The sequence below is a fragment of the Palaemon carinicauda genome, chromosome 3, assembly GCF_036898095.1.
Source record: "Palaemon carinicauda isolate YSFRI2023 chromosome 3, ASM3689809v2, whole genome shotgun sequence".
Classification (NCBI taxonomy): Eukaryota; Metazoa; Arthropoda; class Malacostraca; order Decapoda; family Palaemonidae; genus Palaemon; species Palaemon carinicauda.
Window position 1 is genome coordinate 80767768 of NC_090727.1, and position 17590 is coordinate 80785357.

Sequence of the window (17590 nt, forward strand, 5' to 3'; positions counted from 1 at the left end):
CCAACCTACCATAGATCTCTTTGCAACCTCGATGACCAAGAGGCTCCCAATTTATTGCTCGCCAATCCCGGACCCAGCAGCAGTTCATATAGATGCCTTTCTACTGGATTGGTCCCATCTAGACCTTTATGCATTCCCCCCGTTCAAGATTGTCAACAAGGTACTGCAGAAGTTCGCCTCTCACGAAGGGACAAGGTTGACGTTAGTTGCTCCCCTCTGGCCCGCGAGAGAATGGTTCACCGAGGTACTTCAATGGCTGGTGGACGTTCCCAGAACTCTTCCTCTAAGAGTGGACCTTCTACGTCAGCCACACGTAAAGAAGGTACACCCAGGCCTCCATGCTCTTCGTCTGACTGCCTTCAGACTATCGAAAGACTCTCGAGAGCTAGAGGTTTTTCGAAGGAGGCAGCCAGGGCGATTGCTAGAGCAAGGAGGACATCCACTCTTAGAGTCTACCAGTCGAAGTGGGAAGTCTTCCGAAACTGGTGCAAGTCGGTATCAGTATCCTCGACCAGTACCTCTGTAACCCAAATAGCTGACTTCCTATTATACCTGAGGAAGGAAAGATCTCTTTCAGCTCCCACTATCAAAGGTTACAGAAGCATGTTGGCAGCAGTCTTCCGTCACAGAGGCTTAGATCTTTCTAACAACAAAGATCTACAGGACCTCCTTAAGTCTTTTGAGACCTCGAAGGAGCGTCGTTTGGCTACACCGGGTTGGAATTTAGACGTGGTACTAAGATTCCTTATGTCAGAAAGGTTCGAGCCACTACAATCAGCCTCCTTTAAAGATCTCACTTTAAAGACTCTTTTCCTCGTTTGCTTAGCAACAGCTAAAAGAGTCAGTGAGATACACGCCTTCAGCAGGAACATCGGATTTTCATCTGAAACGGCTACATGTTCTTTACAGCTTGGTTTTCTAGCCAAAAACGAGCTACCTTCTCGTCCTTGGCCGAAATCGTTCGATATTCCAAGCCTTTCAAATTTGGTTGGAAATGAACTAGAAAGAGTCTTATGCCCTGTTAGAGCTCTTAAGTTCTATTTAAGACGAACTAAACCTTTACGAGGACAGTCAGAAGCTTTATGGTGTGCTATTAAGAAACCTTCTTTGCCTATGTCAAAGAATGCAGTTTCCTATTATATCAGACTGTTGATACGAGAAGCTCATTCCTATCTGAATGAGGAAGACCATGCTTTGCTGAAGGTAAGGACACATGAAGTTAGAGCTGTCGCAACTTCAGTGGCCTTTAAACAAAATAGATCTCTGCAGAGTATAATGGACGCAACCTATTGGAGAAGCAAGTCAGTGTTCGCGTCTTTTTATCTTAAAGATGTCCAGTCTCTTTACGTGAACTGCTACACCCTGGGACCATTCGTAGCAGCGAGTGCAGTAGTGGGTGAGGGCTCAACCACTACATTCCCCTAATTCCATAACCTTTTTTAATCTTTCTCTTGAAATTTTTTTTATTGTTGTTTTTTGGGTTGTCCGGAAGGCTAAGAAGCCTTTCGCATCCTGGTTGATTTGGCGGGTGGTCAAATTCTTTTCTTGAGAAGCGCCTAGATTAGAGGTTTTGATGAGGTCCTGTAGTATGGGTTGCAACCCTTGATACTTCAGCTCCTAGGAGTCGCTCAGCATCCTAAGAGGATCGCGAGGCTCAGTAAGGAAGACGTACTTAAAAAAGGCAGAGTAATTGTTCAAGTCGACTTCCTTACCAGGTACTTATTTATTTTATGTTTGTTATTTTGAATAACTGCTAAAATGAAATACAAAATCCTTAGCTCATAATAATGTAAACAATTAATGCTGGTCTCTACCCACCCCCCTGGGTGTGAATCAGCTTATATAATCACCGGCTAAGTTTAATATTGAAAAATGTTATTTTTATTAATAAAATAAATTTTTGAATATACTTACCCGGTGATTATATATTAAAGGACCCTCCCTTCCTCCCCAATAGAGACCCAGTGGACCGAGGAGAAAATTGAGTTCTGTGTTTACATTGAGTACTGAGTACCTGCACGACAGATGGCGCTGTTGAAGTACACCCCCTACCTGCATAGCGATCGCTGGCGGATTTTGAACGTAGAGTTTTTCTGTCGGGCAGCAGAGCTGCAGCTTATATAATCACCGGGTAAGTATATTCAAAAATTTATTTTATTAATAAAAATAACATTTTTAGTCATAACTTATGGAATTTTAAAATGTCTATAATTTGAAAAATACAATATTTTCAGTTTTATAATGTCTATAATTTGCAAAATACAATATTTTCAGTTTTAAAATATCTATAATTTGAAAAATACAATATTTTCAGTTTTATAATGTCTATAATTTGAAAAATACAACATTTTCCCAATTATGTTCATCAAAACAGTTCAAAGTACTGATAAATATACCATGAACTCTAATTATTTTCTTCATTAGGAATATTGTACTACAGTAAATATTTACCAAAACTTCCTCTATTTAAACAATTTATTGTTATGGAATCATGCATTGCTTGCAAAAGGTTTAATTTAATTAGGTTTTGGTTTTATTACAGTTTCAGCTAATGATGTATTTTTTACATTGTTATATCTTCTCATAATAATCCATGTGAAAAACTTCTTGAATTTATTGAAAATTACTGACTACATAGATTAGATAACTATATTTAGCAATGAATATTGTTATCCATACAGGCTTTTTGGTATATAAATGATACTGTACTTTGATTTTTAGCCCAATAAGCCTACATGAGCCTGATATTTCACTATTCTATCTCATTTCTTGTCTTTTAGTGTTTTAAGTTTTCATATTTTATACAGTATATGGAAGATCTAATTTAATGTTACTATTCTTAAAATATTTTTTTTAAATATAAAACTTACCCGCTGGTTATATAAAAGAGCTGAAGTCCCTGACGCCAGGGCAGAAAATTCAAATCTCGCGCTATCGAAGATACGCCAGGTGTACCAACCGCACCCTAGCGGTAGAACAGGTGGAACTACACACCAACTCCAGTTCTTCTCTCTGCCGTCATAGCTGACTGACATACAGAAGTTCGCTCTCGTGTTTTTACTCTCTTGGGAAGTTGTTTGGTGATGTACAACGTTCTTTTTTGAGTTTAAGCTATCGTTGATTAATTTTCCTTGGTTCTTATCTTGAAATCTTTTTGTTTGAGATTTTCTTTATTGTTTTTTCCCTTACTTTTTGCTTGTCGGTCTCTCACGTTAACTTTAAAATGGCCGACTCCTCCCCTGCTCAGCGTAGGTGTGTTAGTGAGGGTTGTCGTACACGACTTCCTAATGGATCTATTGATCCTCATTCTATTTGTGTAAAATGTAGTGGTAAATTTTGTTCATTAGATGATAGGTGTAATGAGTGTCTTTCCTTAACTAATGATGATTTTGGTACTTACGATCGTTATGTTAGGAGATTAGAGAGAGATAGACTTAGGCGTAGTTCTTCCCGATCTGTGGATAGAACCTTACCTAATTTACCTGTTCCTTATCCTGTTCCTTCCCCTGTGGTGGTAGATCAGGAACCTACTATGAAGGACATGTTTACTGCTATTTTGTCTCTTGGTGAGAAAGTTGAGTCCTTAGCAGCCGATAGAAATACTATCTTTTCAGAGTTAAAGGTATTGAAAAACCGTGATCCTATCGGAACTGTGGAAAGTGTTTCAGTGTCTGATGTGGTACCGAAGAATCGTGACTCTCTCGGTGTTGTGACAAGTGTTGATAATGTGGTTAGTGTTGCGGAAGGTGCGTCGACTCGAGTGTCTGATGTGGTACCGAAGAATCGTGACTCTCTCGGTGTTGTGACAAGTGTTGATAATGTGTTTAGTGTTGCGGAGGGTGCGTCGGCACGATCTTGTCGTTCACCTAGCCTTAGACCTCTTTCGAGCTCTCGAACCCATGGGAGAAGTAATGTCGAACGGCTTAAGGGAACGAGAAGCATGATGTCCTGCTTGGGCATCAATCTACTTCTACTTCTCCCCACCAAATTGACTCAGATGTTGGCCTTGACAGGCAGTCCCATCCAGACGTTGTTCCTTCGGTTCAGGCTGCAGCTGTTGCTGCACTGCCAGAAGACGAACCAGAGGAAAAGTCGGATGAGGATAATCCTATTGAGGAAGTCTCTGAGAATGAGGAGGAGAAGCATTATCAGCATGCTGTGGACCTTCGCAAGTTTATGCTTATTTTGACTGGAATTTTCCCGGATTCTTTTACCCCTGTGGCCCCTCGTTCTCCGCCTTCTGAATTCATCTTAGGTAAAGCTACTAAGGTTCCAGTTTACACCAAGATGGTTCTTTCTCGATCTTCTAAGCGGGCCTTGAAGTTAATGGGTTCTTGGTTGGACTCCAAGAAAGCTTTTGGCAAGACGGCCTTTGCCTTTCCTCCCGCTAGGTTAGCCTCTAAATCTAGTGTGTGGTATGAGACTGGTGAAGTGTTGGGCTTGAGTTTTCCTTCGTCTGCCCAAGGGGATTTTTCAAGTTTGGTAGATGCTTCTCGTCGTCTTGCCTTAAGGAAGACGAAGATTTGGTGGTCCATTCCAGAGTTCGACCATTTGCTTAAAGGTCTTTTCAGGGCCTTCGAAGTTTTTAATTTTTTGGACTGGGCTTTGGGGGCTTTGAGTAAGAGGGTCTCTGATATGACGGAAACGGACACTAGTGGTTTGGTTCATTTGATGTCCTGCTTGGACAAAGGTGTGAGAGATGGCTCCAACGAACTTGCTGCCTTGTTTACAGCTGGAATTCTCAAGAAAAGGGCCACGATGTGCTCCTTCCTCTCCGCAGGAGTGTCTCCCTATCAGAAGACAGGCCTTCTTTTCGCACCTTTGTCTAATTCTTTATTTCCTCAGGATTTAGTGGGCGAGGTGGCTACTGCTCTCACTCAGAAGGCCACACATGACTTAGTTACTCATTCGACTAGGAAAGTTTTGCCTCCGTCTTTCTCCTCTCGAAAACCTAAGGAATCTTCTTCTGGGTTTCGTCCTCAGTCCTTTCGTGGGAAGCCCTCTGGGAGAGGCTCTTTTAAACCAGAAGGAAGGAAACCTAGAGGCAGAGGGGGCAAGTCCGGCCGAGGTAAAGTCTGACTGCCCTCTCCTTCAGACAGCAGTGGGGGCCAGGTTGACTCACTTTTGGGAGGCTTGGGAGAGGAATGGAGCGGACCCCTGGTCCGTCCAGGTGTTAAAGGAAGGCTACAAGATCCCCTTCCTGACCAATCCTCCTTTAGTCACAGATCCAGTGGATCTTTCGCCCAAATACAGAGAGGGTCCCAAGAAACAAGCCATGCTTCTACAGATGTCTCTTTTATTAGAGAAACGAGCAATAGAGGAAGTGCAAGATGTTACGTCTCCGGGGTTTTACAACCGCCTTTTTCTAGTACCCAAGAGTTCCGGGGGGTGGAGACCGGTTCTGGACGTAAGTGTGCTCAATGGTTACGTCAAAAACTCGACGTTCACCATGGAGACTCAGAAAACAGTTCTGGCAGCTGTGAGGAAGGACGATTGGATGGTCTCTTTAGATCTTCAGGATGCCTATTTCCACCTTCCGATTCATCCCAGCTGCAGACGTTATCTGAGGTTCATGGACGGAAACAAGGTCTTCCAGTTCAGGGCTCTTTGTTTCGGACTTTGCACGGCTCCTCTATTGTTCACCAAGATCATGCTGAACGTGGCAAGCATGCTGCATTCGAGGGGAATCAGGGCCTCTCTGTATCTGGACGATTGGCTGATAAGAGCCTCCTCAGCCGATTGTTGTTTGAAGGACCTCAAGATGACTTTGGATCTCTCCAGAGAACTGGGTCTCCTGGTGAGCTCGAAAAAATCACAACTCATTCCATCCCAGGAGATTCTTTATTTGGGGATGGAGATTCACAGTCGGAGTTTTCGGGCTTTTCCGTCGTCGGTGAGAATCCAAGCAGCCCTCCTAAAAGTACAAACGTTCCTGAAGAGAGATCTTTGCTCCGTCAGAGATTGGATGAGCCTTCTGGGAACTCTCTCGTCGTTAGAGAAGTTCGTGACCCTGGGGAAGTTGTTCTTGCGTCCTCTTCAGTTTCATCTCAACCGCCATTGGAAGAAAGGGGACAGCCTCGACAGGGATTGCATTCCCATCTCGACTTCCATCAAGTCTCATCTTCAATGGTGGAACAACGAGCCCAGACTGAAAGAAGGCTTGTCTTTACTTCAGAGGAACCCAAACCTCGTGTTGTGTTGCGACGCCTCCAACTCGGGGTGGGGAGCCACTCTAGAGAAGCAGGAACTTTCGGGGACTTGGACGGTAGAGCAAACCTCTCTCCACATCAATCAAAAAGAGCTTTTAGCTATTCATCTGGCTCTCATCGGCTTCGAAAAGCAGATCAGGGGCAAGGTAGTCCAAGTCAATTCGGACAGCACGACAGCTCTGGCCTATATTGCGAAACAAGGCGGGACCCACTCTTGGCCTCTGTTCGAGATTGCTAGACTGCTCCTCATCTGGGCGGAGGAAAGGAAGGTGACTCTTTTGACGCGGTTCATCCAGGGAGTCAACAATGTGAGCGCAGACAGACTCAGCAGGAAAGGTCAGGTTCTCTCCACGGAATGGATTCTGCACCCGGACATCTGCAAGAGTCTGTGGCGGTTATGGGGTCGACCTCTCGTGGATCTCTTTGCCACCGCGAAGACCAAACGACTAGAGTGTTATTGCTCTCCGGTTCCAGATCCCGAAGCTTTTCACATAGACGCTTTTCTGATGAACTGGTCACACATGGAGGTTTATGCCTTTCCTCCGTTCAAGATCCTTTACAAAGTGATTCAGAAGTTCGTTTCACACGAGGAGACCAGAATGACACTGATAGCTCCGTTCTGGCCGTCAAGGAGCTGGTTTCCAGAGGTACTGGAATGGATGGTGGATGTCCCGAGAAGCCTTCCCATGAGACCCGATCTTCTCAGACAACCTCACTTGGCCCGAAATCATCAAAACCTCCGAGCTCTACGTCTGACTGCCTTCAGACTATCGAAAAACTCGCTAGAGCTAGAGGATTTTCGAAGAAGGCAGCCAAGGCAATTGCAAGGGCAAGAAGGTCTTCAACCATCAAGGTGTATCAGTCCAAGTGGGAGTTGTTCAGGGAATGGTGTAGAACTAACGCGATTTCCTCTTCCAGTACATCGCTTTCCCAAATAGCAGATTTTTTCTTGGACCTTAAAACTAAGCATAACTTCTCGTCATCAACTATTAAAGGTTACAGGAGTATGTTGGCGACGGTTTTTCGACACAGGAACCTAGACCTTTCTGATAATAAGGATCTACGAGATTTACTTAGGTCTTTTGATACGACCAAGATGATTCAAACGGCTCCCATCGCCTGGAATTTGGATGTTGTCCTTAAATTTCTCATGAGTGACAGATTTGAGCCTTTACACTCAGCTTCATTTAAGGACTTAACCTTAAAAACCCTTTTTCTAGTTACCCTCGCCACTGCGAAAAGAGTTAGTGAAGTTCACGCTTTAAGCAAGAACATTGGTTTTCGGAATGGGAAAGCCATTTGTTCTTTGCAACTGGGGTTTCTGGCCAAGAACGAAAACCCTTCTCGACCATGGCCCAAATCCTTCGAGATTTCTAACCTTTCGGATTTGGCTGGCGATGAATTGGAAAGGGTTCTCTGTCCAGTTAGAGCTCTACGTTGTTATGTGGACAGAACTAAGAATCTGAGAGGTAACTCAGACGCTCTGTGGTGTGCAGTTCGGAAACCCTCGATGCCCATGTCCAAGAATGCCTTGTCTTTTTTCGTTAGATTGTTGATTCGAGAAGCTCATGCTCAGTGTGATGAGTCGGATCAGAGGCTCCTCAAAGTCAAGACACATGAAGTCAGAGCGGTAGCGACTTCAGTGGCCTTTAAACAGAACCGTTCTCTGCAAAGTCTGATGGATACAACATTTTGGAGAAGTAAGTCTGTTTTTGCATCCCATTATTTGAAGAATGTTCAGACTCGCTATGAGGACCTTTTTACGTTGGGTCCTTTTATAGCTGCTAATGCGATAGTAGGTGAATGATCTACCACTACGTTCCCTTTTTTCCTAATACCCCTTTTCTATCTCTTGGAACTCGTTTTTTTTTTATGGTTGTTTGTGGAGATTGGGCGTCAGTCTTCCGCAATCTTTGATTTGGCTAGGTGGTCATTTTGTTCCTTGAGTGCACCCGGAACAAGGGTATTGGTTGAGGTCCTGTCATGTTATAGGTGTTTGTACCGTTTGACAGCTCCTAGAGATTTTCAGCCCGAGTGGATTACTGGATCTCTTAAGGATAGCGGACGAAATGAGGCAGAGTATCATTGCTGTCAGCTTCCTTATCAGGTGAGAACTGCTTAAGTTTATTGTATGTAACCCTTAAGTGAATTTTCTGTATGTAGCTGTCTCTGACCCGCCACCAAGGGGTGTCAATCAGCTCTTTTATATAACCAGCGGGTAAGTTTTATATTTAAAAATGATATTTTCATAATAAAATAAATTTTTGAATATACTTACCCGCTGGTTATATAAATTTAACACCCTCCCTCCTCCCCTCTAGAGACTACCTATGGTATGGCTATGAGGCATGGAAGAACTGGAGTTGGTGTGTAGTTCCACCTGTTCTACCGCTAGGGTGCGGTTGGTACACCTGGCGTATCTTCGATAGCGCGAGATTTGAATTTTCTGCCCTGGCGTCAGGGACTTCAGCTCTTTTATATAACCAGCGGGTAAGTATATTCAAAAATTTATTTTATTATGAAAATATCATATTATAATGGTTTATTACTTATCTTGTAGGTTATTTTATTTCCTTGTTTCCTTTCCTCACTGGGCTATTTTCCTTGTTGGAGCCCTTGGTCTTATAGCATCTGGCTTTTCCAATTAGGGTTGTAGCTTAGCTAAAAATAATGATAATAATTATGGTGGATTCTTGTAGGAAACTGAGTTTTGGGTGGGGAAATACAAGATAAGAGTGATTTGCAACAGCAGTAAGTCAGAAATGGATAATAAATGTAAGGTACAGTAACTAGTTGGAAAAATATATGGTTCACGCAAGTGGGTTAAAATTTGTGTATCACAATTATAATTCATATTGTGTACATTGAATGGTCTTTGCCAAGCTGTGGCTCGCTTCGCTTGCAATTAAACCTTATCTCCATGTTTCTCTGTTCTGGCAAACAGTAGATGAACATGCTGCGTACACCAGCCATGTTGGCTGCTATTTCAGGGATATTTTTTACTTTCAGATGAGCAGCAGTACTATATGCTGTACTGAATGGAGGGGCTTTCTTGTTAATAGGATACTGAAATTACATTGAATAATGAAATTTCAATAAAGATTAAAATAGATTAAACTTATCTCTTGGAGATGTCATCTTGTGACAGTAGTCATGGTGGAACTGAAGTGGAGGTGAGGAAAAATAGAGCTGCAATGCTGTATAATAGCATCTGGGAACTTGAGTATAAATATTTGGAAGCTCTTAATTGGTTAAAAAAGCTAGACAAAGGTTACATAATTTAATAAATAAAACAGCTTCCAAAAGCGAATGCAAACAATGCATGCTCCGTAGACTATTATCCATCTCATAAAAAGTAAAGAATTGACTTAGACAATGAAATGGTATGGTGTTCACATCAAGTCCAAAGGTCACAAAGATTTCTCCCACTGGAATTTTGTTGTTATACAATGCATTGTGTGTAAAAATGTCCGATCATCCTTCTTCTTTGCATGCGTAATTGTGGGTACAGTATAAATGCTGAAACCCGATTGGTTAATTTGTTTCAAGACTATTCGATTAAATGATGTTTTGGAATTCAGCCATCTGGTTAGGAAGTTGGCTTAGATAATAGTTTTCCTGGTGCAGACATATCATATTTGGAGGTTTTATTGTTTTTAGTGTATTGAAAGTGTTTATAAAGATGATAACAGAACTTTATAGTATGTGCATAGTTTTTTTCATTAACATATACTGCTTCTTATAAGTGTTTAGTGTCCAAAGTTTGACTCTGCCTTGTTTTTTTTTTTTTAGGAAGATGGATACCTGGAGTATTGTAGTCTTAAAACCTAAGACAAGTGCAAGAACGATTACATTGTGAGCGATTATAAAGGATCATTTCTTTGTGTCCGAGTCAAAGAATGTTCCTGTTCTTGCAATTGTTCCCCAACCTTTGACCTTGGCAGTTTCCATTTAAGGTAAGTGGTCTGGCTACCACAAAAATATTTTATTTTTTATCGGGTTGGAAATTTTCTGGTATCTTAGTTGAGGTTAGAGAAGAGGGGGTTCACATTAAGTAAAGAGGGTGCATCCCCTAAGTTTATGTTTGGTGGGTGTGGTTAGGTTAGACACCTTCCCTTATTTTACTTACTTTTCCTCCCACCAAAAGTTTAGCTGCTTCTTAAGGGAGGTTAGGGACGGGATGAGAAAGTGACAGTGGGGCGAAGCCCTCCAAAGTTGGTAAGGAGGACTTGTCCCCCTATCTTAGGTTACGTGGATGTAAATATGTTTGACAGCTACCCTTATTTTATTAATTTTGTTTATTCCCCACCCAAATCCCTAAAATCCGGCCATGATTAAAACTGTAATATTACCTAATTTGTTCTTATACTTAATACAGTACAAACCTTTGACCTTAGATAAGAGTATGAGTTTAGAAAAGTTAATATGGCTGTTAAGCTACTTCCGTTTGGCAGGTAGGGCTCACTCACCTGAGAAGCAGCAATACCTTCACTTTTACTTCGGCTGTGGTGGTATACTAGTGTACTCTTCCCAAGTACTACGTGGCACTACCTTCACTTTGATGGCTATGGTGGTGCACTGATGTACTGATGTACTCTTTCCCACGTACTGCACAGCATTACCTTCACTTTGACTTTGGCTGTGGCGATTTGCTGAACTGGTGTTAGAGACCCGCTCTAGCTCGATAGCTTCTTGTAATGTTTGCATCCTCAGCATCCTTGTGAGCTAAGGATGGTGGATTTGGGGAAGCCCTTAGGTCTACCTGTTAAGTCATCAGGAAACATTGTCTGGTTTTCCCTGATCTTAGTTTGGGTGGTGAGTCATAGGTATTAATCATATTTTTCAATATTAATCTTACCCGGTGATCATGTAGCTGCAGCTCTGCTGCCCGACAGAAAAAACCTACGGGCGGGATACGCCAGCGATCGCTATACAGGTGGGGGTGTACAACAACAGCGCCATCTGTCGAGTAGGTACTCAGGTACTTCTTGTCAACAAGAACCAATTTTCTCTCTGTCGTGCCACCGGCAAGACCTACTTGATACGCTGTTGTTTCTGGAGTTGATTTTCACGCTATTTGGTGATGTATTCTCTCTAGTTATTAGCTTTCACTGTACAGGAGTTATCATCAATACCTTATCAAGCTTTATTGATTAGATTTTGGATTATTTGTTGACGACTTGGATAGATTTTGGATTTCCCCCTTTGACTAATTCAAGATGTCTGACCCTACTCAAGTCCCCAAGTACAGGCAGTGTAGCGCTAGGGACTGTTCTAGGCGTCTTCCGAAGGCCTCTATCGATCCTCACACCGTTTGTTCCAATTGTAGGGGTAAAGCCTGTCAATTGGAAGATCGATGTGAGGAATGCGCTGGGCTTTCGGAATTCGATTTTCAAGAATTCCTTAAGAATGCACGTAGGCTAGAGAAGGATAGGATCAGGAGGAGTTCGTCTCGCTCTTTTGATTTTTCCTCTCCCCAGGCCCCTCAACCTATTCCTTCCCCTGTAGTGGTTACACCCGACCCTTCTACTAGCTCTCAGCAAACCTCGATGGCGGACATGATGCGTGCCATTCAGGCTCTGGGTGACAGAGTTGAGTCATTAGCGAATGACCGCAATCAACTCTTAGCCGACGTCAAAGAGTTGAAGGAGAAAAGTGCAGTGGGAAGTGTAGTGAGTGCAAGTGCTGTGAAAAGTGTCAGTGTTACGCATGAGGGTGCATCTGTTCGTGCCAGTCGTCCTCCCAGTCCGGGACCTCTTGCAAGCTCCCAAGCCCAGGGGAGAAGCAATGTCGAAGGACCAAAGGGTTCGACAGGCCTTGATCAGCGTACGGATGTACCCTCAGTGGTTGCGGACGTATCTTGCAGAGATCGTCCCACCCACAAACAGACGAGTGAGCCCATTCATTCCTCGTCTGCGGAAGAAGTTTCTCGTCAGAAACGCTGGACCAAGGTCTCACGACCTCTCAAGCGCAAGGTCCCTTCCGAGCGAGTCCAACGGCCCAGGTGTAGCCACTGGGTCAGTTCGGACTCGCCGCAGTCTTCCGAAGACTGCACACCTCCCAAGAGAGGTAGAGTGGTTCCGCAGCAGGCAATCACTCCGTCTGTTGCTGCACCAACCGCTGTAGACCCTAAGTGGTCTTTGCTGCAGTCTATGCAGACTCAGCTAGCTTCCTTCATGCAGGAGTATCGTGCTGAGAAGGTTGACGCTGCACCCGTTAACCCACAACCTGCCACGGTTGTGCGCTCAGCTGACACTGCGGCTGCCTGCTCCCACACTCCGGCTGTGAGAGCTCCACCACCGATGCGCAGTCGACCCAGCCAGACGCATGTTGACGTTAGCCGACGTGCGGCACCCTCCGTTGACATGCGTGAGCTACCGCATCAGCAGTGGGAAGGTGCTGTCAAGCTGCCGTGTTTTGACGCAATGCGGCAGTCTCCGCAACCCACGGCAGTCCCCACCACGCACCACCACTCCGCTTTTGTTGTTGCCAGCTCTCAGACTGACCAGCAGCGGCATGATGTTGGATCCAGTGCAGCCACGCATGCACCCGTGCTGCCGGATTCAGCCGTTCAGCTTTCTTCTCCTCCTTTGCCGCTTCCTCCTCAGCATTCGGATGAAGGAATCTCTGATGACGACGAAGCTGCTCATTTGGACGATCAACACTCCGACATAGATGAACCCAAGACTACGCCTCCCTCCTTAGACTTTAGGAAAGTCCTTGCTCTGTTTAGGGAGTTGTATCCGGACCAGTTTGTGTCTGCAGCCCCACGCTCACCTCCCTCTGAGTTCGCTTTAGGCATGCAGTCAGCAGCTCCTGCCTTTACGAAGCTCGTACTCGCGCGCTCATCCAAGAGAGCTTTAAGGGTACTGGGAGAGTGGTTGCAGGCCAAGAAGCAACTTGGGAAGACGTCCTTCATCTTTCCCCCCACCAAGCTTGCTTCCAAATCTAGCGTCTGGTATGCCACGGGAGAAGATCTCGGCTTGGGAGTTCCTGCCTCTACCCAGGGCGACTTCTCAAGTCTGGTAGACTCTCCCCGCAGACTGGCTATGAGACGCTCCAAGATTTGCTGGACCTTTTCGGACATGGACCATCTTTTGAAGGGAGTTTTCCGTGCGTTTGAGATCTTCAACTTCCTGGACTGGTGTTTGGGAGCGTTGAGCAGAAAGACCTCCCCTTCGGATAAGGACTCTGCCATGCTCATCATGTCATGCATGGACAAAGCCATTCGGGATGGATCTGGCGAGCTTGCGGCTTCTTTCGTGTCTGGAGTTCTTAAGAAGCGAGATCACCTTTGCTCCTTCTTGTCGGCGGGGATCACACCATGTCAGAAGTCAGAGCTGATGTTTGCTCCGCTATCCAAGTGTCTCTTTCCTGAAGAGCTGATCAAGGGGATTGCCTCCTCATTGATCCAGAAAGACACCCATGACCTGGTGGCGTCATCCGCACGTAAAGTCACAGCTTTACCTTCCGTGCCTAGACCTAGGATGGACACACCAGCGTCTAGGTTCATTCCGCCCTTTCGTGGCAGAACCTCCAGCAGAGGAGGTACCCGTGCCGATAGTCAACGTGGCAAAAAGAAGAAGGGTTCCAAGTCCTCAAAAGGCAGAGTCTGACTGCCATCTTCTCCAGACAACAGTGGGAGCCAGGCTCAAGAACTACTGGCAGGCCTGGGAGAACAGGGGTGCAGACGCACAGTCTGTGAAGTTACTCAGAGAGGGGTACAGGATTCCATTCTTGCGCAAGCCCCCTCTAGCAACAACTCCCATCGACCTCTCTCCCAGGTACAGAGAGGAGGACAAGAGGCTAGCTTTACAGCAAGAGGTGTCTCTCTTGCTACAAAAGGGAGCGGTAGTCATAGTCCGGGACCATCAATCCCCGGGCTTCTACAACCGTCTCTTCTTAGTAGCGAAGAAGACAGGAGGGTGGAGACCGGTGCTGGACGTCAGTGCTCTAAATGTCTTTGTCACCAAGCAGACGTTCACCATGGAGACGACGAAGTCGGTGCTAGCATCGGTCAGGAAGGAAGACTGGATGGTCTCGTTAGACCTAAAGGACGCGTACTTTCACGTCCCCATCCACCCAGATTCCCAACCTTTCCTAAGGTTCGTCTTTGGGAAGGTGGTTTACCAGTTCCAAGCCCTGTGCTTTGGCCTAAGCACGGCACCTCTAGTGTTTACCAAGCTGATGAGGAATATTGCCAAATTCCTGCATTTAGCAGACATCAGAGCCTCCCTCTATTTGGACGACTGGCTTTTAAGAGCTGCGTCAAGTCGTCGCTGTCTGGAGAATCTCAAATGGACTATGGATCTGACCAAGGAATTGGGTCTCCTGGTCAATATAGAAAAGTCCCAACTCGTCCCATCCCAAACTATAGTCTATCTAGGTATGGAGATTCAGAGTCAAGCTTTTCGGGCTTTTCCGTCGGCCCCCAGAATCAGTCAAGCCCAAGAATGCATCCAGAGCATGCTGAAAAGGAACCGATGTTCAGTCAGACAGTGGATGAGTCTAATAGGGACGCTTTCATCGCTGGACCAGTTCATCGCGTTAGGGAGACTCCACCTCCGACCCCTTCAGTATCACCTAGCTGCTCACTGGAGAAAGGACATGACGCTAGAAGCGGTCTCAGTTCCTATATCCGAAGAGATGAAGTCTGCACTGACTTGGTGGAAGAACAACATTCTTCTCAAGGAAGGTCTACCACTGGCTGTTCAGACCCCCGACCACCTTCTCTTCTCGAACGCATCGGACACGGGCTGGGGTGCGACACTGGACGGTCGGGAATGCTCGGGCACGTGGAATCCGGATCAAAGAGCACTACACATCAACTGCAAGGAGCTACTGGCAGTTCATCTGGCCTTGAGAAGCTTCAAGTCCCTCCTTCTAGGCAAGGTGGTGGAGGTGAACTCCGACAACACTACAGCCTTGGCGTACATCTCCAAGCAAGGAGGGACTCATTCGAGGACGTTGTTCGAGATCGCAAGGGACCTCCTCACCTGGTCAAGAGATCGAAAGATATCGCTTGTAACGAGGTTCATTCAAGGCGACATGAACGTCATGGCAGACCGCCTCAGCCGGAAGTGTCAGATCATCCCTACAGAATGGACCCTTCACAAGAATGTTTGCAACAGACTATGGGCCCTGTGGGGTCAGCCCACCATAGATCTGTTCGCTACCTCGATGACCAAGAGGCTCCCAAATTATTGCTCACCGATTCCGGACCCAGCAGCAGTTCACGTAGATGCCTTTCTTCTGGATTGGTCCCATCTAGACCTTTATGCGTTCCCCCCGTTCAAGATTGTCAACAAGGTACTGCAGAAGTTCGCCTCTCACGAAGGGACAAGGTTGACGTTGGTTGCTCCCCTCTGGCCCGCGAGAGAATGGTTCACCGAGGTACTGCAATGGCTAGTAGACGTTCCCAGGACTCTTCCTCTAAGAGTGGACCTTCTGCGTCAGCCGCACGTAAAGAAGGTACACCCAAGCCTCCACGCTCTTCGTCTGACTGCCTTCAGACTATCGAAAGACTCTCAAGAGCTAGAGGCTTTTCGAAGGAGGCAGCCAGAGCGATTGCCAGAGCAAGGAGGACATCCACTCTCAAGGTCTACCAGTCAAAATGGGAAGTCTTCCGAAGCTGGTGCAAGGCGAATTCAGTATCCTCAACCAGTACCTCTGTAACGCAGATAGCTGACTTCCTTTTACACCTAAGGAAGGTAAGATCCCTATCAGCTCCTACGATCAAAGGTTACAGAAGCATGTTGGCAGCAGTCTTCCGCCACAGAGGCTTAGATCTTTCCACCAACAAAGATCTACAGGACCTCCTTAAGTCTTTTGAGACCTCAAAGGAGCGTCGGTTAGCCACACCAGGTTGGAACTTAGACGTGGTTTTAAGGTTCCTGATGTCAGCAAGGTTCGAACCGCTTCAATCAGCCTCTTTTAAAGATCTCACTTTGAAGACTCTTTTCCTCATTTGCTTAGCAACAGCTAAAAGAGTCAGTGAGATACACGCCTTCAGCAGGAACATAGGATTTACATCTGAAACGGCTACATGTTCCTTACAGCTTGGTTTTTTAGCTAAAAACGAGCTCCCTTCTCGTCCTTGGCCCAAATCGTTCGAGATTCCAAGTCTGTCCAGTTTGGTTGGAAACGAACAAGAGAGAGTACTATGCCCAGTAAGAGCTCTTAAGTACTATTTAAGACGTACGAAGCCATTACGAGGACAATCAGAAGCTTTATGGTGTTCTATTAAGAAACCTGCTTTACCGATGTCGAAGAACGCAGTCTCTTATTACATCAGACTTTTGATTAGAGAAGCCCATTCTCATCTGAATGAGGAAGACCATGCTTTGCTGAAGGTAAGGACACATGAAGTTAGAGCTGTCGCTACTTCAGTGGCCTTCAAACAAAACAGATCTCTGCAGAGTGTAATGGATGCAACCTATTGGAGAAGCAAGTCAGTGTTCGCATCATTTTACCTTAAAGATGTCCAGTCTCTTTACGAGAACTGCTACACCCTGGGACCATTCGTAGCAGCGAGTGCAGTAGTAGGTGAGGGCTCAACCACTACATTCCCATAATCCCATAACCTTTTTTAATCTTTCTCTTGAAATGCTTTTTATTGTTGTTTTTGGGTTGTACGGAAGGCTAAGAAGCCTTTCGCATCCTGGTTGATTTGGCGGGTGGTCAAATTCTTTCTTGAGAAGCGCCGAGATTAGAGGTTGTGATGAGGTCCTTTAGTATGGGTTGCAGCCCTTCATACTTCAGCACCTAGGAGTCGCTCAGCATCCTAAGAGGATCGCGAGGCTCAGTAAGGAAGACGTACTTAAAAAGGCAGAGTAATAGTTCAAGTCGACTTCCTTACCAGGTACTTATTAATTTTATGTTTGTTATTTTGAATAACTGCTAAAATGAAATACGGGATACTTAGCTTCTATTGTTAACATGTATGCTGGTCTCCACCCACCCCCCTGGGTGTGAATCAGCTACATGATCACCGGGTAAGATTAATATTGAAAAATGTTATTTTCCTTAGTAAAATAAATTTTTGAATATACTTACCCGGTGATCATGAATTAAAGGACCCTCCCTTCCTCCCCATAGAGACCCAGTGGACCGAGGAGAAAATTGGTTCTTGTTGACAAGAAGTACCCGAGTACCTACTCGACAGATGGCGCTGTTGTTGTACACCCCCACCTGTATAGCGATCGCTGGCGTATCCCGCCCGTAGGTTTTTTCTGTCGGGCAGCAGAGCTGCAGCTACATGATCACCGGGTAAGTATATTCAAAAATTTATTTTACTAAGGAAAATAACATGTTTATGTGTTGAGTCTCTAGGGCATTATCACAGTCCCTTGCCTCTGCCATTTATTAGCAATATTAAAGTG

General features: G+C 45.2%; 1 long non-coding RNA gene across 1 annotated transcript in view; it reads left to right on the forward strand.

Moving 5' to 3' along the window:
* Positions 1–17590, forward strand: part of LOC137637773 (uncharacterized) — a 120898-nt gene that overhangs the window by 21179 nt on the left and 82129 nt on the right. Inside the window, exon 2 of the long non-coding RNA XR_011043796.1 lies at positions 10002–10165. This is a non-coding gene — a long non-coding RNA (uncharacterized lncRNA). The remainder of the gene's footprint in view (positions 1–10001; positions 10166–17590) is intronic.